Raw genomic sequence first — 23,593 nt, 5'->3', positions numbered from 1 at the left:
ATAGCTGGAGATAAGACATTGGGAAATATGGTTTTATCTCTGTATCAAATAGGAAATGTACATTTTTTTTTCTTTTCTTTTTTTTTCCTTTCTTATGTATTTTATTCTTATTGAAAGTTCTTCTTTTGTATTTGTGAAAAAACCATGTCTGGTTTATACCACAATAAATAAAAATAAATAAAATAAAGACAACAATTTGCAATAGCCAATTTAAGTGAAAAATGCTGCTGTTGGGATTCGAAAGGAGGTTGTGGGTTGGGAGGTGAGACACTTAGCCCCAAAACTACAGAATCCCTTACTGCGAAACAGTGAAATGGCCCATACTGACATACTGTAATACCTGACGTTTTGTTACCATTTTTAGACATGCCAGCAATGTAATAGACAAATCTGTTCTCTGGACACATGGTTATTTGTCCTGTGCTGCTTTCTGCAATTGGGAAAAACAAGTTGAAGTTAATTTCCACATTTCACGTCAGGATATGTGGATTTAATGTGACGTCACTTCCTATTGAGTACGTCAGAATCCCACTACTTTTATTTAGAACTCGAACACTGAAATGTAGTGTGGAATGATCACTGAGTGGTCTGCATGAGTGTTCTGTTAGTTGATGGTGATGAACGATTGGTGGGGATCCACTTTGCATCCTGAAACTGTGACCTGTGACTAGGAAAAAGCAAGTATGGACTTACACCCAAGGCTCTTGCTTGATCATTCCAACACGCTACAAATTGGAGACAAGGCTTTACGAAGAACCAAAAGCTATATGAGAAAGCAGCCAATGGGCACCCAGTGCCGCTCAAACAATCAGTGACCTTAATCATCACCATCAAGAAACCATCCATCTGGCAGACAGTAGGGCACACCAAGAAACTGTCCCCAAGAGTACACAGCAGAATCAAGTGAAAGTGGGAAAAGGTATCTGGGGGCTTTAGGACTTTGGAAGAAATTAGCTGCTCCTGCCAAGCGCAACGTGCGCCATGGACTGAGTGTTTTGTAATTACAAGTCAGCCAGCAGTGCCAGGCGCCCAGGGACGACCCTCGGGGGATCTGTTGACTTTAATTAGATCCTCTAGTGTGCTGGCAGTAATGGACTACTTTATTTTATTATTATTTATACATTTATACCGCACTGAAGCCTGCAGGCATCTGGGTGCACATTTACACAAAGGGACAAAAAAGTAAAGACAGGATGGCTAAATGCTTCAGTACTTTATTCTTGGGGCTATGATATGTATTTAAACAAGGCTGTCTTCAGGGTCTTCCGAAAAGCAAAATAGTTACCCTCTAATCTGATGGTGTTGGGTAATCCATTCCATGCTTGAGCTGCCACTACAGGGAAATATCTCCCCAGCGCATTTCCGCGTTTAAACGCTGGGCATACAATCAGCCCTTAGTTTCTGATCTCAATGATCTGCCCGGTATATACGGGAGGATCAGCTCTTTTAAGTAGGCCGGAGATTGCCCGTGGATACTTCGATGAACCAATGTCCAGGCTTTGAACGTAATCCGTTCCTGAATTGTCAGCCAATGTAAGGCTCTTCTGTCGGCCGTTAAATGCTCCATTCACAGTTCTCTTATTAATGATTCTTACTGCGCTGTTCTGGATAGTCCGACATCTTGCAATGCAACCCTTGTTTGCCCCATGCATTAATGTATTTCCATAATCCAGCCTGGATACAATATTCGCTCTACCAAGAGTGGCACTATTTTGTTCACTCACTAACGGTCTGATATGAATGAGCAGAAGCAAAGTAATATTGGCAACTTTTATTTACCGATAAAAATGTTATTTTCACAATAGCAATTAAGAACAAAAACAGTAGCAATCCATTAAATCCACACATATTCAATCAAAGTCAAAACATAGTAACCAATTCATCACAAACCAGCTCTAAATATCATATATAAGAAAAAGAACAAAGGTGGATGAAGGGGAGAAAAGAGAAAGAAAAAGAAAATGAAGAAAGGAAAAAGAGAAAATTAAGGCGCCAAGGACTGAAGATTTCAATTGCAAGAAACTATACAACAGACACAAGATTATTACAAAACCATCACATAAACTGTAGGTAGTCTTACATAACAGCAATATTCAGACACAGCCAGTCAAGTGGCACAGCGAGTAGAGCGCTTGCTTTGACATCCGTGCAGAGCCTGCTAACGCAGGTTCGAATCCCGGCAGGGCCAAACTCAGCCTTTCATCCTTCCGAGGTCGATAAATGAGCACCACACACCGTGGGTAATAATAAGCAGCGCTCAGATACCCGAGGGTACATAGCGCTATATAAATGCGAAATTATTATTATTATTATCCCAGATCAACTTTTATTTATGTTGCGGACATGAGATTCTGCATTGAGTGATGCCTTTAAAGTGCTACCCAAGGTCTTCACCTTTCCTTGAACCTTGACAGTGAACTCCCGGATCCAAAAAGTTTCATATTCCTGGCCTAATTTGGCAGGTGCGCGATGTGAGCCAAAGATCAGTAATTCTGTTTTGTTCCCACTCAAACACATCCAATTCAATATGATCCATGCCTCTATGGTGTTGTACACTGTTTCAAGGTTATGAGCATCTATCGTATAGCTGTCACTCAGTTCCATCACCAGCTGAGTGTCATCAGCGTAGTTCGTGAGGAATAATCCTGTGCTCTCATGGACTGTACAAAAGTCCTTTGACATCATCAGAGGAGTGTTAGCGACACATATCAATATTGAGGGGTGAGGGGTTGACCCATATGAGCTACTAGTAGTAAACATCTACTGTCACAAAGGGATGGGGTTACTGGAAATTGTGCTCTGTGATAACACGTCCTGCGCGTGGTCGCACCAGGGAAACACATTCTGTTAGTGGGGGCCTTAAACTCCGATTGTCTCAGCTCTGAAAACGTACCCGATGTAGGGGGTTCAGGTACTTTGATTGGCGTTAAGAGGAGGAATGGAAGTAGATGGCGCTCGACCCTGGAAGGTTTGGGGTTATGGTTCTTGAGCGAGGCCCTGTCTTTTAAAGCACCGGTTTGTTCCACATGGACTAATGGCGCCTCAAGCTCGGCGCTTGAAAACATCTTCTTGGATGATGGGCTGGGTGTCTGCTGCACAAAATTATCCATTAACTTCACCATGTATAGCGATCATGCCTTAATTTAGGCAGATTTTGCTATCACACAGAACTCTAATAAGGTTTATGGGGAGGTTGATGCAGTATTGAAAAGTGCTTCGGATTGAACAGTTAATGGCTCAGGCTCTCAGATTCGCTGGAACTTAGGGAAAGCGGAGAAGGTAAACTCCCTGTTGGATATCTATCTTAAATCAACGGATCTATCATGGAAATTTAAAACTTTCAATCCTAATGAATTTGGAAGCTTTATTGGGCTCCTATTAAAAATTGGTGGGGCAGCGTCCAATAGGGGTCAGAATGGAACCAAGACTAAGCATAAGCATGTCTACAATAAAGAGGTGGTTTTACGTGAGAGGGAGATGCGCCAAAAGATTACACAGTTGAAAAAGTGCGGAAAGAGTTGCCCTGCTAAACTGATAGAAGGAATCAGGAAAATTCACCAAGCATATCGAAATTGGGTCAGACAGACTAAAGCATTAAGAGAGCAATGGGATGGTGAAGCAATACTTTTGTGCCTAAAGGACAGGAACTCAAAAGCTAGTTGGCAGATAATTAAACACAGTCATGCTACCCAGTCTCTTCTACAAATAAATGGGGTATCAGAATAAGACTGGGTAACATATTTTGGACAAGTATTTGCAGGCAATTCCAGTTCGAGTGGGGATGAGGCGCCGTCTGTTTGGGATTCTCATGCAGTCTCACAGGTGGACTTCAGTGAAGACATGATCTTCCGAGTAATTAATAAGATCATCTCTTCAAGGGCTCTAGGTCCCAATAGCTTGGCTAACCTTGTCTTTAAATTAGAAAGGAAGGCAGAGGCAAAGACACTCTCTATCCTGTTTGCTAATATAATTGCAATAGGAATCTTCTCACCAACGTGGTCCAGCTCACATCGTGCCAATCTTTAAAAGAGGATATAGAACAAACCCCTCTAGTTATTGCCCAATAGCGCTGCTTGACGCGGATAGTAAGATATTCGTGTCCATTGTGCTGTCTCACTTGGAACCTTGGGCAGCTGAGACGGGAAGAATCTCCAAGTGGCAAACTGGCTTTAGGCAACAGATGGGGAACTCACTCAATGGCTTGGTTATTAACACAGATGCTTTTGACGTGTTGGATCGAGAGTTGCTATGGCAGAAACGTGCAAGCTGGGGTATCCAGGTAGTTCTCCTTAGCTTGTTAACCGCTCTTCATTCAAGAACAGATATCCAAATCCGACTTAACAACAATGGGGCTTTCTCAAGGAAAATCCCTATATCCAGGGGGTTAGACAGGGTTGCGTAGTTGCTTGCTGTATATTTAACTTGTACCTGGCCAACATCATGGAGGCTCTCAGCCAGGCATCACTGATTGCCCCTAAAATACAAAATCTACGCTTTCAATGGCTTTCATATGCTGACGATTTTTTATTGTTCGGTGTCACTAAAATTGGTCTCCAGCGCCTTATCTCTTCTTTCGTAACTTTTATGAAAGATCATGCACTCACCGTAAATCCCACTAAATCAAAAATCAGATTTTCAAATAATAGAAAGAAATTTAATTTTAAGTGGTATGCAGGTAAATCATCCATTCCAATGTGTGGACTCCGATTTATTTGGATTTTCCAGTGTTAACAGGATTCTCTTTTAACAACTGTCTTGTCTGGCTGAACGAACTAACTGCGAAACTAATCATTCAAATGAAAATTATTGATGGAACATTTTCACTTAAACCAGTGATTCGATATTATGAGGCCAAAGTTGTCCCAAAGCTCTTGTATGGTATCGAGACCCACCCACTTAATCCTTTGAAACACCTGTCGGTTGTGAAGGGAAGAATCTGGAAACCTACACAAAGCATACCAATGAGTTTCCCAGGAGTAGCCACGCGTTATGAGTTGGGTATTGCTGCTCTACAATCTCGAGCACACTGGAAAATATTAATTCCGGTAAAGAATACCTCATTTGCAGATTTTAATTCCTTTTACACCAAACAGTGCTGCACTAAAATGAGAGCCTTGAAGGAATTATGTTGTTGAATACTGGAAAAGATAAATTGTGGCATACAGGATTTGTTAGAACACCCCAGCAGGGTGAAAGTACTGCTCTATCAACATGAGTGGACAATGACAGAACAATTTCATTCCTACCCTTCTCTTGTACATCTGAGGTCAGACTATCAAAGAAGGGGCGGACTAGCCCCGTTATTCAGTATTTCTCCAGATAATGTGACCAGAGCAGTTTTTATCAATTTTTGCTGGAACATGTTAAATTCCAAACAAATTTTGATCAGACATGACAAGATTGCAGAGAATTCAGGACAATGTAGATTCTGTAAAAATATAGACACGGTGGAAACAACTAAACACTCGGTAGTGGACTGCCCTGGGCTGGGTCATTTGCAGAAACTATTTGACTAAACTGGTTTGTATGTCCTCTATAGTTAATATATATGTGCTCTGGCACAGTTGTTTGGCAGGTAGAACCACGTCCTCTGTAATAGGAATCTCCAGCTTTATTAGAGCATTGAATTTGGATGAGCCCTTGGATGTGTGATATTATATTTTATCGTATTTATTTGATACTTCTTTGATGAGAAATGTAATGTCATTTGTAATTATGTGTAGTATTGATTTTAATGATTGTTCAATTAGAAGGGGAAGAGGGAGAAGGTGAGGAAAATAAATACATGTGTTTGTTTTCTTTTTTCCCCACCATGTTTCCTGTGAAATGTATTGCAGTTCGTAATTATTTGTAACACAATTTAATTGACATACTTTAACTGATATATTTGGAAGTTTTATTAAACGTTGAGTTCTCTCAACCGAACAATAATAAAAACATGTTTTTAAAAAGTAAGTCAGGAAAAGTCCCAAGTGGAATTGGGTGTTTCTCCAAAAGGTGGAGGCGATCCGAGTACCATGGTTATCGGGCCATACTGCAGCAATGAGGGTGATGTGGCAGGAAAACAGTGTCATCATCTGGACCACTCTGCGGAATAGAGATTCCCAGACCGCCCTTGTTTTGCATAAATTAACTTTGGGTCTCACCCTAAGTTACCAGGGCGATCCAGACATGGACCCCTTGCTCACTGTTCTTAGAGAGGCCCAGCATCACCTCACTGATAATGCCCAACAAGGCTGAAACACTTGTATGGGGTTGCTTTTGGTACTCTTCTTCAGAGGAGAATTGCCTAGTATTTTGGTGCTGGACTGCCCCCGGTCAGGACAAAGACTGATATGCAGGGAAATGTCTTCTCTGTGAAAGGGACAGTGAGCTAAAGACTTGGTAGAGTCTCTCCCAGGGGTTATTCACCCAAGAACAGGTCATTGGGCTGTGTTCATGCTGGTAGAGAGATTCCCAGACGCCCCCTTGTTTTGCACTCTGCTGATTACATGGATCATCGGAAAGGCTTGTGCGAACAGACCCTTCCACGACAGTGCAAATGTGTCTCCAGTAAATGTGACTGTGGATGTCTACTGCCGAAGGTTTTGCATTTCTTGTTCCCTGGAGATGCAAACAGGTCTATGCAGGGTGTTCCCCATTGTCTGAATACCTTTGACAGCTGTCTCTGGCACAGCCCCCACTCGTGACATTGCTTGCCCGTCTGCTGAGGTTGTCTGCAATAACGATTTGCATCCACGGTAGGTGAAACACTTGCAGCTTTAGCTGGTTGGTGTTTACCCAGTGCCAAAGTAGTTGCGCTTCCTGTGACTGAGGTCTGGATCGGCTAGCACCTTGCGGTCGAATTGTCTGTAAACATTTTCGTACCGGTAGAAAAACATTGAGTGCCAGAGATACCGCTTTTAACTTGAGAACGTTGATGTGTAGGTTTGCTTCTTCTTTTGTCCATTGACCTTTCACACACAACGTGTCCACATGTGCGCCCCATCCTGTCAGTGACGCATCTGTTATCAAGGTCTTTTGATGGGGCATTTCTTGCAGCAGCATGCCCCTGTATATAGAGTGAGGCTTTTGCCACTATAAGTTGTTGGACCAACTGAGGTGTAACCTGCACTTTGTCATCCCAGGATCCCTTCACCTACGACCATCTGCCGGCCATGAACTCCTGCAGTTGTCTCATTTGTAGCCTGCAATTGGGAATCAAGGGTATGAATTAAGACACTGTTCCCAGCAATTGCATACACCTTCTGATGGAGAGCCACTTGTTTGGTTGAAATGTAGCTGCTATTGGTGGGATGGATTCCGCTCTCTCCTGCGATGGCCGGACTAGTGATTCCCTGGTGGAGAATGCTCCCAAGAAAACTAGTTTGCTGGAGGGTTGCATGCAGGATTTTCTGTAATTGATTGTGAATCCAATGTATGATTGCCTGTGATGTAGTGTGTATTGTGACTCCTCTCACTAGCCAGTCATCTAGGTAGGGGCATACGTGATGAGCCTTCATTTGTGGGTATGCTGTGAAGGCCCTTGGGGCGGAATGGAGGCCAGCCGGCAGCACTTTGAACTGGTAGTGGCTATTTCCTACCTTAGAAATTCTCTGTGAGCTTTGTACACATGGACGTGAAAATAAGCTTCTTGTAAATCTATTGACTCTAGGAAGTCGTTTGGTCGTACTGCCTTGATGACGTCTGCTACAGTGAGCATTTTTAACTGTTTTGCAATTAATTGGTTTAGGGTTCGTAGGTCGTGAATGGGCCTCCATTTTCCATCTGCCTTTTTTACCATCAAGTAGTGCACAGCTTTGGGGAGACGTTTAGTGGCTTTCTACCGAACTCCAGGACATGTGCGTGCCAAATTATGTCTATGACCCCAAGCATCTGTTGCGATAGTTGTCCATTGCTTCAGATGATGTTGGAGGTTGCCTACCACCTCTGCACGTGTGGAGGTCGCTGTGGGTTGTAAGTTATGCTTGTTGTTTTTGTTGTCATCCCCTCCGAGATGAAAACTTCAGACGACCTCTATGGAAGTTCCTATATTCTTTAGACTTGTATCCTTGGTATGTCTTCCTGAAACCCTGAGAGTAGTAGGAGCTACACCGATAGGATCTACCCCTCTTGTGGAGGCCCCTGTGTAACCCTGTGGTAAAAATGCAAGTTCACTAAAAGGGGAGGGGGCTTTGTTGATAGCCGCAATGTTAATATGCACTAGGCTGGAGAGTGCCCCTATCACTTGTGTTTTAAGCTAACATATAGGCAGCAGAGTTAAATTACAGGCAAGTATACAAGGCTTAGCGTTAAATGAGGCGCAGTGAATAGACCTCGACGCATGCTTGTTTAGAAACATGTTCACATTTCATTAACTTGCTTAGTAGCCGTAGAGGCTGACAGCACATTGAAAATTACACGTCCCCCAGGATCCCACGGTAGGAAGAGGACAGCCTTTGCTACTTTTGAGGTCAGGAAGCAGAGCTTTTGGTCCTGTGGAAAAACAAAGCATGCACAACCATTTTATAATTCGGCATATTTGTTTTTCAAGCTGGTCTACTGATGGTTTCAAAGTGCCCATGGTGGTCTCAAATTTCCCCTTAGCACATCCTAGCCTGGGAAGAAGTTTGAGGAGTGCCTGAAATGCAAAATCAAAGCAGTAACTTGTTGGTGGTTCAAAGCTCTGTCGGTGTCATACCTTTCTGTTAGAAGGCGGATGGGGATGATCAGCGGCAGTTGAATAAAGATCAGCTGATCATCACAAATGTTACAATAAACTGGCACTACCATTGTGGGAATTGGGGGCTGGATTGTAAAATCCCAAGGGTGGACTAGGGTGGTGTGGTAAGGTTTATGAGACCCAATAATTCTGAGATCATGTATGCTCCTCTCTAGGGGAATGACACAATCCTACCAATCAATCATCCGTGGAGGAATGTCCTAATGTTGCAATGTGTTTTTGATGCTAATTAGTTTATGGCATTATAAAAGCTTTTAGCTTAGAGGATGTCTTTGACAGTGCTTTTCATGCAGTTCTGTTCCGCATTCTGTTTGAATTTTGCGTTCCCAGCTGCGACTGGGCCCAGAATAAATTGCATTACTTTTTGCCCATTTTACACTCCTTTTTAGACTACTTTTGTCATTTTTACTGTTGAGTTCCGAGTCAACACGCTGAACATATTTGGTGGCCCATTCACGACCAGATGTGGGGATTCCAGCCATGCTCCCGGAGGAGTGCAGGACAGTGTCTACTGACCAGCCCAAAGAGCTCAAACATCGAGGAGACCAGCAGACGCCGAGTTCCCGAAGGTCTGCCTGGTCACAGACCTGCCTTTGCTTGGAAGGTGTACTGGCCTTTAATGGGAGACTCCAAGGTTGAGAGAAGTGGATAATCGCCTAGAAAGGATATGTGAGTGTACCAGTGCACGAAAGTGAAGGGAGATTGAGGGATTATTGTCTATGGTTTATAGGACGCACCCTCAAGAGGTGGCCGGAGATTGGCCATAGTAGTCGTAGATATTAGATCCACTCACCCGATAGGGAGTGAGTGGGCGTTGGAACATCTGCGTTAGAGCAGAGGAGTACTTAGTAAAGAGGCAGACATTGTTGGACATGTGATGCACTTACTGCAGGCAATTGGTACAGTTGCGTCAGTTATTATGTTGTACGGGGAAAACAGTATTGAAAAATTGGGAGAGAAAAAAGACATATGCAGGGGTGGTTTGTTGAAACGTTAGTAGTTTGTCGTAGCAATGCGTAGATCATGTGCATTCAGTTTATTTGTGGCTGTGGACAAGGCGGAAGGGCCGTAGCCAAACTAACGTGGAAGTATTGAAGAGCTGGGTAGCGTGTGCAAGGGGTGTGGCCGAATGAGGGCAGGAGTAGCCAAATCCCCAGCCCAATTGTTAAGGTGGTGGGCCTGAAGAGAGAGTGAGTGAGTGTGTGTGTGTAGACCATAAATAAAAGGGGTTAAGAATAGAAGGGGAGGGAGAGTGCTCTAAAAAGATTTGCATGTGAAAAATGTCATCCAATTATATGGATGTGCCCCTTAATGACATGTGTAAATGTAGCCAGTATCGCGATAAGATTGTAAAATAGCATTTTTAATTGGTGAATGACACAGTAGGGAAGTGTTATCAGATATGGTCCGGAAAGGGAATATTCGATAAGAGTATTATTGACAGTATGTACTCGTATCTGTGCGCTACTTATAAAGGAGTAAAGCTTAAAAAGAGACAGGACATTTTAGGTCTTTGAAAACTGTATGAAGAAACAAACAAAAAAAGTAAGAGAAGGGGACAAGGAAAAGCATAATGCTCCACCCCATCCCTATGTATTATACCCACTGTTAAAAACAGCCGCAGGATACACAACCCCAAGGCGAGCTTCCCAAGACAAGGTGAAAGGAAATAAAAAGAAGGAAGGGTGCAAAGCAATTCAGGGAATAGGGATGATAAAGGGAAAAATAAATACTTAATAGACATTAAGAAAAGGGCACAACAGCAACTTGACTCTGTTTAGAGAAGTAGAAAAAGCAGTGAAAAGGGAGATTGAGAAAAGAGGGAAGGTACAGGGTAAGAAGGAAGATGCATAAAGTTTAGAAGTGATGACTGCAGACAGGACATGGAAGACGGCGAGCTAGACACAACAGAGGGAGATCGACCAGCATCAGACTGGGAGGACAGTAGTAGCATGGATGATGAATTTAACACACACGATTTAACAAGTGTGAGCAGGAGAAGGAGAAGGAACGAAGGGAAAGAAGAAGAAAGAGGAGCTAAAGGGGGACTGGGGAAATGGGCTCTGGAGCAGGAAGGCTAGAATTGCAGTAGTGAAAAGACCACAGTGAGGGAATAAGCCCAGAGCACGAACACAGTTGCCCATTCTATAGAAGGCAAAAGGTGAAGTACATTATGTACCATGTCAGACAATGGACAGGGATAATTCTGTCTACAGCCTACCTTCCCTAATGGCAGGAGCTAGTAAGTTAATTATGTATTTGAGAAGGAAACAGCAGGGATCCTGTTGGCCATAGGGGACATTAAGAGTTTATTGGCGGTATTGGTGGGTGAACGAAGTGACAAAATTTGGCAATAAGCGGGGTATGCAGGGGTAAATTTCAGCTCTAACATACATGATGGAGCACCCTTTGACAATTATCGAGCACATGGGTGGAAAGCTCTCAGAACTGTATCTAGATACATCAGACATGGGGTCAATATTGGCATGTAAAATGAAGCCAGATGAAGCCCCCACAGAATATATACGATCAATACAAGAAAAATGTACACAAGAGAATAAACAGTCCTAGAACGATAAAATACCTTTATTCTATCAAATTCTATTCTCCCCGTGGATGTGCAGGTTTCCCTAGAAAAAAATAGTAGGGATAGAAGTGAAATGATGGCCTGAGATATACTCGATAAATGCAACAGCAGCCTAGGTTTAAAAATACTCAACAGCCTGTAGTCTCATATATGGGAGGAGTAAACCAGTACACGGGACAATACCAGACAGGAATGGGATATTATCTAAGGGGAATGGGATTTGGGTACAGGGGTATGGGACCTCGGTTTGGAGGCTAGTGTTTTGCGTGTGGCAACTTTGGTCATCTTGCCTAAACGTGCCCACTCATTCCGCAAACAGGGCAGCAAGAAGAAGTACAGCAACAACCGCCATATATGCAGACACCCTAACAATCTCAACAGCTGCAAACAATCCCACAGCAGCAAATACAATTTCAGCCCACGCAGACACAGGTTGTATCAACACAGGGACAAGTACTGGTGCAAGGAGGAGTGATGTCTGGAAGGCAAGGTACAGTGAGCATACATCAAACACCAGTTCAGACACTCACACAAGAGAAGGTGACAGTATTGGGTAAGAATGCAGTGCCTCCATATACAGGGGTTACAATGGTGGGCGGCAATCCATTCACATCCTCCACTAACACATTTTCACAATAGGGGTGCCCACGGGAAGTACATGTGTCCTGTTCTAGCAGTAACTGAAGACCCTGAAGAGGAGTCAGAGGAAACAGTTCAAGCTCGGGAGGATAGCTCATGGGAAATGTGCTCGCCTTGGAAGCAAGACGACACAGAGCAACACAGGTTCAATCCCTGGGTCCATGCTTAGAAACCTCTGGGTATTAAGCATGTTATAAATAACCAATTATAATTATCAATAGGACAGATGGTTTTCCTTTCTTATAGATAACCAGATCATGTATAAAGGAAAAGGGATTCCCATTATTAAACAAAGAACTGGACTTGCACGGCTTTTCAGGGACAATTTTGAGGTTCCTCTCCCGAAAGATTTACCATTGACAATGGGGACACAGCATATTGTAGCACCACTATTGTATTCAAAAGACACACCTAACATACTACGAAGAGATTTGTTAAGCAAGTTCAATGCCACAATCTCATTTTCAGAGAAAGGGATGGTGTGCACCACCCCTGGGAACTACCCAGCCAGAGTGGCAGTATTGATACAAGCGTACTACACACACAGCACACAGAGGGATATCCAAACACATGGATGTGTTTTTGTACGGGGTGCAGGTGCTGCTAGGATGGGTCCCAGGAATAGAGGGGAAGGTGTTTCGATTGTCCAATGAATTACTGTTCATTATACTTGGAGGAAGTAGTAGTGAGAAAAGACATGATTATACTAGTTGCTACTAATGGTGATAACATGCAGTGGTGAACAATATTATGCATCAATCCCACACTGACAGGAGTAACAGACAGAGTTATTCACTACAACTATCCGGTCAGATAGCACAGCGAGTAGAGCGCTCGCTTTCACATCTGTGCAGAGCCTGTTGAAGCAGGTTTGAATACCGGCAGGGCCAAACTCAGCCTTTCATCCTTCCGAGGTTGATAAATGACCACCACACACCGTGGGTAATAATAAGCAGCGCTCAGATGCCTGAGGGTCCGTAGCGCTATATAAATGTGAATCGTTACTATTACTACAAAAGAAGAAGAGGAGGGGGAGATGTTTGACTTGAGCATACCATATCGAGTACTGATAAAAGAAAGACCAATACCACAAATGACAATTGGTGAAAAAAGAAACAAAATACTTGCAGGAGGATAAGGAAAAGGTTCCAAAGGTTCTATGGACCAAAGGACCCCATGATGTTGGTATATTGAAAGGAGCAGAACACTTTAAAATAAAGGAAGGAACACTGCTGCCAGGAGTAAAGCAATACCCCCTGTCCTGAGATGCTGACAAGGGCGTATATGAGACACTGCGTGTCCTTTGGCATTAAGGTATAATACAAGACTCTACATCACCTTGTAATACAGCTATCCATCCAATCAAAAATAAATCACAGGGAGGGGCGTGGCATTTCATACAGGATTTACGTCCTCTTAATAACATTATCGAAGCAGAGAACCCTCTAGTTCCAAACCTTGCAACCATTTTTTGCAGCATCCCAGCACAGGCCCACTACTTAACAGTAGTGGATGTAAAGGATGACTTCTTCTCAATTGTCCTGCATCAAGACTCCAGGTATCTCACCACATTTACATATCGCAGGACCCGATTGGAACACACAAGAATGCCCCAAGGGTACTGTGAGGGACCCAGCATATTTAACAGGGTAATACACAAGGATTTGAGCAATCTACAGGTTGCAGGTACAGTGATACACTACGTGGATGATCTTTTGGTGTGTAGCACAACAGAAGATGAGTGCAGGAAAGACTCCGTGACACTACTGACATTACTAGCTGACAAGAGGTACAAAGTGGAAAAAGAGAAACTGCAGTACTGTCAAAAGTAAGCAGTTTACTTGGGGCAGATTGTACCAGCAGATGGGAGGAAAATAAAGCCAGAAGGAATGGAGGCAATACATAAAACACCCCGACCAAAAACAGTAAAAGAAATGCAACAGTTCATAGGATTATGCAATTACTGCGGGCATGGGTTTTTGATTACTCTAAATACACAAGGAGGTTTCTCCAAGTACTTAAGGAAGCTCAGAAAAACAAAAGCAACATAAAATGGACAGCAGAAATGAATGCAAAGTTTGATAAACTTAAACATGAGCTAGCGCACGCACCAGTACTAGCTACACCAGACTATAAAGAGAAGTTTCACTTGTTTTCTCACTCAGATGGCAAAGTGATGACCGCCTTCTGACACAAAAGAAGGGACAATGTCACAAGCCACTAGCCTACTACAGCAGATCGTTTGACCCCATGATACAGTGACACTTTCCTTGTGAACAAGCACTTGCTGCTGCTACATCCGCAATTGAGAAAGCCTCAATAATAACAATGGGGTGCCCTGTAATTTTGTACGTGGATCATGCACTGTTCGCAATACTAGAAAGGACCAAATCAACATTGACAACTCAGAGATCATCAGGGTACTAAGTAATACTGACAAACCCTGCAATAAAGATGATACGGTGCAGAACCAGCAGAATTCATTGCAGAACAAATTGAGGAGGGAGATTACATACGTGATTGCGTGGCATGCATCAACAGGAGTAACTCCCCTGGTAAAAGAGGAAGTGATTGAAGCGGACATGATTTTTATTGATGGAAGCTCAAGTATCGATCCAAATACGGGACAGAGGCACTCTGGATCTGCAGTAGTTGGGCACAGACACAGCATTCACACGGAGGGAGAATTGATAGTGTTCTGTCAAACATGGCTGCCAGCACACTATTCTGCACAGGCAGTAACATTGGTGGCCTTAATAGAGGTGCCCAACATGCCCGAAGGGCATGCAGTAAATATATTTTCTGACTCCGCGTACATAACATCCACCGTACATTCGGGGTTAACAAGATGGGAAAGGAGAGGATTCAGGCAAAGTGATGGTACACCAGTACCACACACAGCACTTTTGGGTGAATTATAGGAAATGTTGCCATGCCCAGTAGAATTGGCAATAATAAAGTGTAAGGCACATACAGGAGGGCAAGAATGTATATCATTTGGTAACGAAAAACAAGACAGAGCAGTGAAAAGTAGCACCATATCTGCCAGAAGGATCACATGTGCTGTTCCCTGGAGCGGAGGAAAAAATACCACTTGTGGCATTGATGAAAACAGCAAAAGCAAAAGATCTCCTAGCAGAAAGCTTTAATGCAACGCCAAAAGTGCAAACAATAGAATTACAGGGGGAAGCATCAGAAGAGGAGAAAGAGCTATGAAGGAAAAGGGGGTGCACTCTGTCACCAACTGATTTAATTTGGAGACACGACAACACAGGCAAAGTAGCAATGCCAAAAAACCTGTTTAATGTGGCTCTGGAACAGCTCAATGCTCCTCTACCTGGCCCACGTGTCGAAAGAGCACATGGCTGCTGGGATTAGTGAGGACTGGTTCATGCCCAACTTGTAGGAGTATGTGTCTGAATGTCTACAAAATTGTATGGTGTGCCAGAAATTTCTGCCAGGTCACAGAGTAGTGCGAGGAATTTGACTAGGTCGCCATGTAAGATAGATGTAGTTCTTATAGGTACATGTTTATGTCCATGTGCACACAATGATGCCCGCCCAGCGGCTAAATTCCTGGTGTGGGAGGTGCTCCCGAGGTGGGGGATCCCAGATGAAATTTATTCTGACAATGGTCAAAACATTGCTAACGTTTTGACTAAGGAAATAACTGCCCTTTTGGGGATATGACAAACTATGCACTGTGTACCGGCTGCAAGTGAATGGTTTGGCTGAGAGGATGAATGGGCCACTAATACAGCGCTTAGCTAAACTAACGCAAACCCTTGGCAAATCATGGCTTTATTGTTTGCCTCTTGCTCTTTTTGCCTTACGCAACTCGCCTGAAGGAGATCATCACTTGACTCCTCATGAAATTGTTACTGGTCGGAGATGCATGCGCCTATATCTCCAACATGTACAATTTCTGATGCCAATAATGTGACAATTGTTTTGGGGGAGAAATTTCACAAGTACCTCAAAGAACTTACAAAGTCGGCTTAAGTTATATCCCAGCAAATAAAGCCAAGAGTATGAACTGAGCAAACTGATGGGCAAGGAAAATAACCTTTTTCAAGCAGCTCCTCTTTACCCTGGGGATTGCGCAGATGTACAAAACCATGGCAGGAAGTGGAAAGACAGCAGTATTTCTGGGCCACACACTGTTGTCTACGCAACTCCGACAGCAGTGAAATTAGAGAATCGTCGAGGATTGGTCCATCTCACAGACTTGCACAGAGACAAAAGCACTAGCTCCCCCGCAGAAGAGGGGCAGAGTGCAACGTGATGGAAGTATACACCAGCTTTCATTGACTTTCTTTTCAGCTATAAGATGATAGGTGACCAACTAATGTGGATGGAGAGAACAAGGTGCCGAACAGTGTTCTTATTAACAGACAACAAAAGATATATGCCTTTTGGAGTGTGTATCTTAATATGCATTAGTATTGGACTGATATTAGTGTTATTCTTTTTTAGAGAAAAGGGCGATTTCCATTCGAAGGTGGGGGGATGTGAAAAGGGGGACAAGAAATTTGCTACATGAAAAGGAACTTGATCATTACACTGAAAAAGGGCAAATAGTATAATCTGAAAAACATGTGGTACGATGAAATGTTACGTGTGGGAAAGGAGAGGGCAAATGGCACATGCTATGTCTGTTCTCCAATCCCACACATATACGGGGCACCCAAGCTCTTTCTACCTCAGGCTGTACCCTACGAGGAATCAGGATGCCTGATGCACCTATGCCTCTGTAAAACTAGGGGTTTATTCCAAGGAGCAAACGTTACAGTTCAATGGATCAATGAAGGCGAAAGGGTTGATGCAGATAATTATGTGCAGCTAAACAAGATGGCCGAAAAGAAAGAAACAAAAAACATGATAGTTGAATAAATAACTGAGGGCTCTAAAAGGGGGTACCAAATAAAAAAAGTTAAGACAAATGACTTCAATGAATAGATGAAGAGGGGCATAGCATTCCCTAGTGTCACACAATACCCTTAATGAGAATAAAAGGAGCGGTGTGGTACGGTGGCCAATGGGAGGGGTGAATAATGCAATGTCGTGCTAAAGGTTTGCTGGTGTTCGAACAAAACATGGAAGCAAAAGTGAATAACAGCTGTAAGGCAGTTTGGGGAAAATATCTACGTGCATTAACTTGGATAGATGAAAATCATCAAACGGTTGACTAAGAGCTTTACACGATTCCTTCTGTGTTTCAGGTCCAATGGGTCCATTCATCCGGGAACGAACAATGGCTGTGCCAAGGTGATGAGGAGTGCGGCGCTGACACGGGGGACAACTGTCATCATGGACGTGTGGTAGGCCTGTAGATTGAAGGCCTATGCCCAACTTCCACCTGATTGGAGTAGGGTTTGTGCACTTGTTACACTGCACAGCCCTGCCTTGGTGGTGCCCCGAAACAGCAGTGCCTTGGGAATTGCGCTAAAGGAGAGAGTGCTGCAGCAAAGTAAGAAGCAAGCATCGCTAAGCCGGAAGAAGAGAAGTAATATCTGCTGGTCCGAAAAGAGTGCTGTAAATATGCCCATCATCCCTGATGAATATTGCCTGTTTTCTAAGGCTGCCGATGGAAGCGATGATGGGCGGAGCCGCCCCGATGCCAGAATTAGATATAAGGGAAATACTGTTGGATCTCAAGGCGGGCATTGGAGTGGAGGGCTGGACTCCAAGTTGGACTCACTTTCTTCCAAGGTCGACCTGTTACAGCACCGGCTGGACAAGCACAGCAATCGCCTGGATCGCTTGTTGCTACAGTGTCCAGCCTCGAGGTACAGATCAAGATCCTCATTCTTGGCAGTCACCGACTTGGAGGATAGGCCTGCAGGAACAATATCTGCTTGGTGGGCCATCAGAGAACATCAGGCGCAGCTAAAGATGGAGGAATGTGTCGAACCTCTGTGTAAGGAGATCTTTGTGGTGGAGAGGGCTCACTGTATACCGGCTGCCGACCGATACCTTAAGTGGCTCCCCGGCCTATCATTGCTCGCCTCCTGAACTACAGGAACCAGGACACAATCCTTCATTTGACCAGCCTGAAAGGGGATCTTCAGTACGACAGAGATAAAGTCCAGATCTATCCAGATTTCTGGGCGGCAGTGCAGGCTTCAAGACAGTCCTTTGCAGGGGTTAAACAACACCCCAGGGATTGTAGCATTCCATACTCCATGTTGTTCCCTGCAAAGCTCTGCATTCAGCACGATGGGAAGACAATTCTTCATGTCCCCAAAGACGGCAAGCTCATGTGATGGTGCTAAGGGGACCAGGGTTTGGGGGAGTGGGGGCGTATGGACACTTAAGGCTGCGGCTCATGACAGTCGAAGCGGAGAGGAAACATTTGGTGGTTGAATAACATTTGGGGTGCTGCTGGCTTATTTGATCTTTAGGCCAGGCTGCCTTGGAAATGTGTGTACTAAATATGGGTGGAGGGGCCCTCGCAGGCTTGGCCGGGTGCTAGTGCTCCAAGCAGAGAATTGATTTTGGTTCATGGTTGTGGGTGGTTCCAGCGGGCAGGTTGGGGTTGCCCGTGGGGGTTGCCCTGTTCAGCTAGATACGAGATTAGGGAAATGGTGTCTCACCATCATGTTTCTCAATAGAAGGTTGGCCCCTGCTCAATGGACAGCGGGCTTATGGGTGGGGAAAAGGCGGTTTCCGACATCCAGGTATATCTGGGGAAGATGGCATTTCGGGTAGGAACATGGAATATTGGGGAGGGGGTGGGGGTGGGTGTACAGCCCCTCCAAGATCAGGAAGGTTGCACAGTGCCTCAGGAGGCACCAGGTGGAAGTGGCCTTCATCCAAGAAACCCATCTTACTTCCTATTTTTCTTCCTATTCCTTCTATGCGACGGGGGTAGCTATCCTGATAGGCAGGGGGGTTCGCCTGGTCTCGACAGCGAGGGAGGATGAAGGGAGGGCCCTGGCCCTACTGGCATGTGGCGTCCTAGAGGAAGTGCTGGTGGCACTGGGCACTGGTGAATTCATACGGCCCAAATGTGGACAATGCTAACGCCTTGAACTGGGTGATGGAGCAGATGGCCGGGTGTCAAGACGCCAGCATCCTGTGGGGCGGGAACCTAAATATGGTGATGGACCCTCTCAGGGATAGATCCGGGGTCGGTGAGGGTCCTGTGACCAGGGCAAGCTAGCAGGTGCAAGAAATATGCAGGAAGTATAATCTTGTGGACAGATGGCAACGCCAGCCAAGGGATGAACGGGATTACACCTTTCACTCCTGGGTTCACAGATCCATCTCTTGGATGGACTACCTAATGGTATGCTGTGAGGGGGAGCTCACGTGAGGCGATAGCTGAATACTCCCTCAAACTCTCTTAGATCATTCTCCTGTGCTTCTGGAGTGCGGGCTGGGAAGGTTAGGGGCGGGGGCACTCTTGCTGATTCAGACCTGATGCATTGCAGGACCCTGTGTTCTGCCAGAAATTACGGGAGGAGATTCAGTTCTTCTTTCAGCACAACAAGGGCTCTTGTCTCCTCGGCAGGGGTGCTTTGGGAATGCCTTAAGTGTTACGTCAGGGGGGTGTGCATGGCCAAAGAAAATGTGATTCCCCGGGGCATCGGAAGGGACCTTGCAGCTGTGGAAACTCTGCTTAAAAAATTTGGAGGCTGAATATGCATCTGTGGCAGACCCTCGGACCTGGCAAAGCTCTGCGAGGAGCTCAACAGGTTCAGGGCCAATGCTGATTGGGAAATCCGGTTTCTGGGTCGAGCCATCAGATCTGTCAGTACAGGGAGAGGCAAAAACCAGGGGCCTTGTTGGCTCGGATATTAGCAGCCGATAACCAGCCCCCGTAAGTAGAGTGCATTAGGGATTCCCAGAGTGGACCTGTGCACTCGGAAGAGGGCATTGCTATGGAATTCTGGGTGTTCTACAGGCACCTGTACGGATCCAGGTACTTGCAGGACTTGGATGCCCTGCAACATTATTTAGAGGAAGTGGAGCTGTACTGGGTGGAGTCACAACTCTGTGACCCTCTCAACCGGGAGGTCTCACTGGACTGGCTGTGATCAAGGAGCTCCTGGGATCACAGTCTACGGGCCCCTATGGTCTAACCAGGGAATTTTATAAGGCGTATGTCCCATCCTGGCTCCAGTGCTCCCGTGGTATATGAGGAATCACTTGCTGTCGGGACATTTCCCGTCACAATGCGCAAGGCAAATATTGTGCTCTTACACAAACGGGGGAAGCCGGCTGAGGATTGCGCCTCGTACTGGCCAATTTCCCTAATTAATGCAGACAACACAATATTTGCCAAAGTGCTTACTAACCAGCTGCTCCTATGGATGCCCGGCTTGGTGCTGGTGGACCAGGCTGGATTTGTCCCTGGGAGAAACACCACGTTTGACCTTTGCCGTTTTTTTGGGGTTCTTGCAGCACTTGAGCAAACATCACAAGCGGTCGCTTTTGACACGCTTGTGACACCGAAAAGGCCTTTGACTGTCGAGTGGCCCTTCCTATTCACAGTACTCCTAAAGTTAGGGCTTGGCTCCTATTTTATTAAACCAGTTTCTCTACTATACATCAACCCCTTGGTGAAAATTGTTGCAGGGTGAGCGAGATCCGAAAGCTTTGAAATGGGAAGGGGGAAGCGGTAAGGCTGCTTTTATTTGCCCTTGCGATGGAGCCTCTGGCAGCAATCCTGCGAAAGCGCCATATTCAGAGGGGGATGAATCTTGGCCGCACAGGCTGATCATCTCTTTCTATGCAGACGATGTGGCACTCTTTTTCGATAACCCGGCAGACAACTTGAGCCCCATGATGCGGGAGGTGCTGAGGTTGGGGGCATTCTCGGTTCTGAGGATCAACCATAACAAATCTGTGGTGTTCCCCCTTACGGAGAGGACAAGGAGGTTTGACTATGAATTGGGCCTTGTTACCTGGGGGTGCAGGTGTCTGGCAGTCGGAATGACTTGTTCCGTGACAATTACGGGAGGACAATTGGGAAGCTCCAGGAGGCGGTGGCAAGATAGTGGACACTCCAGCTCACGCTACTAGGTCACATTTCCATTGTCGAAATGATTGTGCTCTGTACATTTTTGTACCTGTTCCTCAACATTCCCCTGCTGCTTTCAGGTAGCTTTTTCCAGTGTCTGCTCATCCTTGACTTGCTTTGGGCCGGAAGGCCACGAGGGTGGCGTATACCAAACTAATACAACTAATGGAAAGGGGGGGCTTAGCTCTACCAGACCTTGAACGGTATTATTGGGCAGCGAAGGCGCACTTTCTTGGGCACTGGTATGTCACGCATTTTGTGAGGCCGCATGTACAGGTGGAGAGAGCGCTTGCCACCCCAGACCTCCTGTGTGCCAGGATTCTCAGGACATCCCGAATATCACCCAATACCCTGAATATTGTCAAGATTACCTGTGCGGGCTGGAAAAAAGTTGCAGGAAAAATGTATGCTTCCACTCTGTACTCGCCACTCCTCCCAGTACGACATATGCCCGGGTTGGCCAGAACAAGTGAGCGTGTCTATTGTCACCTTTAGGGATATTTTCTCCGGTAGCGAGTTCCTCTCCGTTCAGCAGGCAAGGAAGCGAGGGGGCGACTCAGCGCTCAATGTTTTTCTCTATTTTCGTGTACGCACACACACAAGGCTTTATTGACTTCATTCCCCACGCAATCCTCCATGTAGCCACTATTACAGGGGGTGATCCAATCTCAGGGGGAGGGCCGCTTGGTCTTGTGGATATATAGTAGCATTATGTCAGATATACCGTGGGAGGGGGAGGCGCCAAGGAGACGGTGGGAGTGAGCCCTGGGCAAGACCATAGAAGACGAGGATTGAGCATATGTATTGGGGCAAACACAGAAAGGATCACTAAATGATACACTTTAATTTCCTATATCAGGTCTATCAGACCCCCGCCAAGCTACACAGACATTTCCCTACCGCACCAGCTGCTTGTGCCAAATGTGGTTTTGCACTGGCAGGATTTCTCCATCTGGCATGGGAGTGTTTGCAGGTCTCCGACATTTGGTCAGGGCTGGTATTGAAGATAAGAGAATGCATTACTTACCGTAAAAGCATTTCTGATGGTTGTATCTGCTTAGATTCACATGCTGTGCATAGGTCCGACATCCAGTGGTCACTGCGGAGTATTGCATTTTGTTTTTCGTAGTCGAAAAGGGGACGTCGACTAGGCGTGTCTGAAACACTATCCCTATAGTGACGTGTGTTGTACCCACAATCCCTCACGCGTCGAGGTCCCTCTGTTTGTATTTTTTCTGCCCTGAGGGAGCCTTCTAGACGTGAGTGAGTACAGAAAGAGAGAGAGATATATAAAGGAAGTCTATGTTCCTTCCATCCGAGCGGGGAGGAAGGGTGGGCGCATGTGAATCTAAGCAGATACAACCATCAGAAATGCTTTTACGGTAAGTAATGCATTCTCTTCTGATGTTTGTTAATCTGCTTAGAATCACATGCTGTGCATAGACTAGCGAGCAGTACCCGGAGTTGGCGGTGGGTTATGAGAAGGAACAGTAGAGAAAAGGTGTCGTAATACTGCCTGTCCCACCTGGGAGTCAGATCTAGAGTGTGTATCTAGACAGTAGTGTTTTGTAAAGGTGTGCACAGAACTCCAGGTAGCCGCTTTGCAGATGGACTCAAGGGGAACATTTGCAATGAATGCTATGGATGCCCCCGTGCCTCGAGTAGAGTGTGCTCTTGGCTTAAAGGGTAGTTCTCTCTTAGCAAGAGTATAGCAGAGAGTGATGCATTGAACAATCCATCTAGAAATAGTGGATTTTGAAACCGCATCTCCTTCTCTTCCTGCTGCCACCGAGACGAAGAACTGATTAGTCTTCCTCAATGGTCTGGTTCTTTCCATGTAGAACATGACCGCCCTGCGTACATCAAGTGTGTGCAGAGTCCTTTCTCCCAAATTGGAAGGATTTTGAAAGAACGTTGGTAGTTCTATAGACTGGTTTACGTGGAATTTAGAAATAAATTTCGGAGCAAACCTAGGGTGAGTGCGTAGAACTACTTTATCTTTGTGAACTGTAACAAAGGGGTCTAGAATAGAAAGAGCCTGAAGTTCACTTACTCTCCTGATGGAGGTGATAGCTATTAAAAAAGCAGTCTTAAGAGTAAGGTGTTTAAGGGATGCTTTGTGCATGGGTTCGAATGGAGAGCCCATGAGTCTGGTAAGTACCACATTAAGGTCCCATCCGGGAGCAGGGTCAGCTATCGGGGGGTGTATTCTCTTTACTCCCTCCATGAATGTCTTTATAACTGGGATCCTCCACCACGACACTTTGAGTTGGGAGGTGGTGTATGCAGAAAGTGCCGCTAGGTGGACTTTAATGGAGTTAAACACTAGGCCTGAATCCAAGAGATGGGTCAGGTATAGTACCACATGTGTGGGAGAGCAGTCAATAGGGTTGATGCTTTTACTCCTGCACCAGATGACAAATCTCTTCCACTTGCTAGAATAGCAGTGGCGAGTGTTCGGTTTTCTGGCTTCCCTGAGGATGTCCATGCATCTTTGCGGGAGTTGTAGATGTCCGAACTCTATGATTTCAGGAGCCAAGCTGCTAAATTCATGTTCTGGGGGCATGGGTGCAGAGTCCTGCCCTTGTTCTGAGATAGCATGTTGTACGGGCAGGGG

The 23,593-nt window shown here is 45.3% G+C and overlaps 1 protein-coding gene across 1 annotated transcript in view; it reads right to left on the bottom strand.

The window, feature by feature from the left end:
- The window catches only part of TCP11L1 (t-complex 11 like 1), a 666,815-nt gene that overhangs the window by 150,580 nt on the left and 492,642 nt on the right, over positions 1 to 23,593 (bottom strand). The window lies entirely within an intron of this gene.

Source organism: Ambystoma mexicanum, chromosome 11 (genome assembly GCF_040938575.1).
Source record: "Ambystoma mexicanum isolate Mex_15411 chromosome 11, UKY_AmexF1_1, whole genome shotgun sequence".
NCBI lineage: Eukaryota > Metazoa > Chordata > Amphibia > Caudata > Ambystomatidae > Ambystoma > Ambystoma mexicanum.
This window is presented reverse-complemented; position numbering and strand designations above follow the sequence as displayed.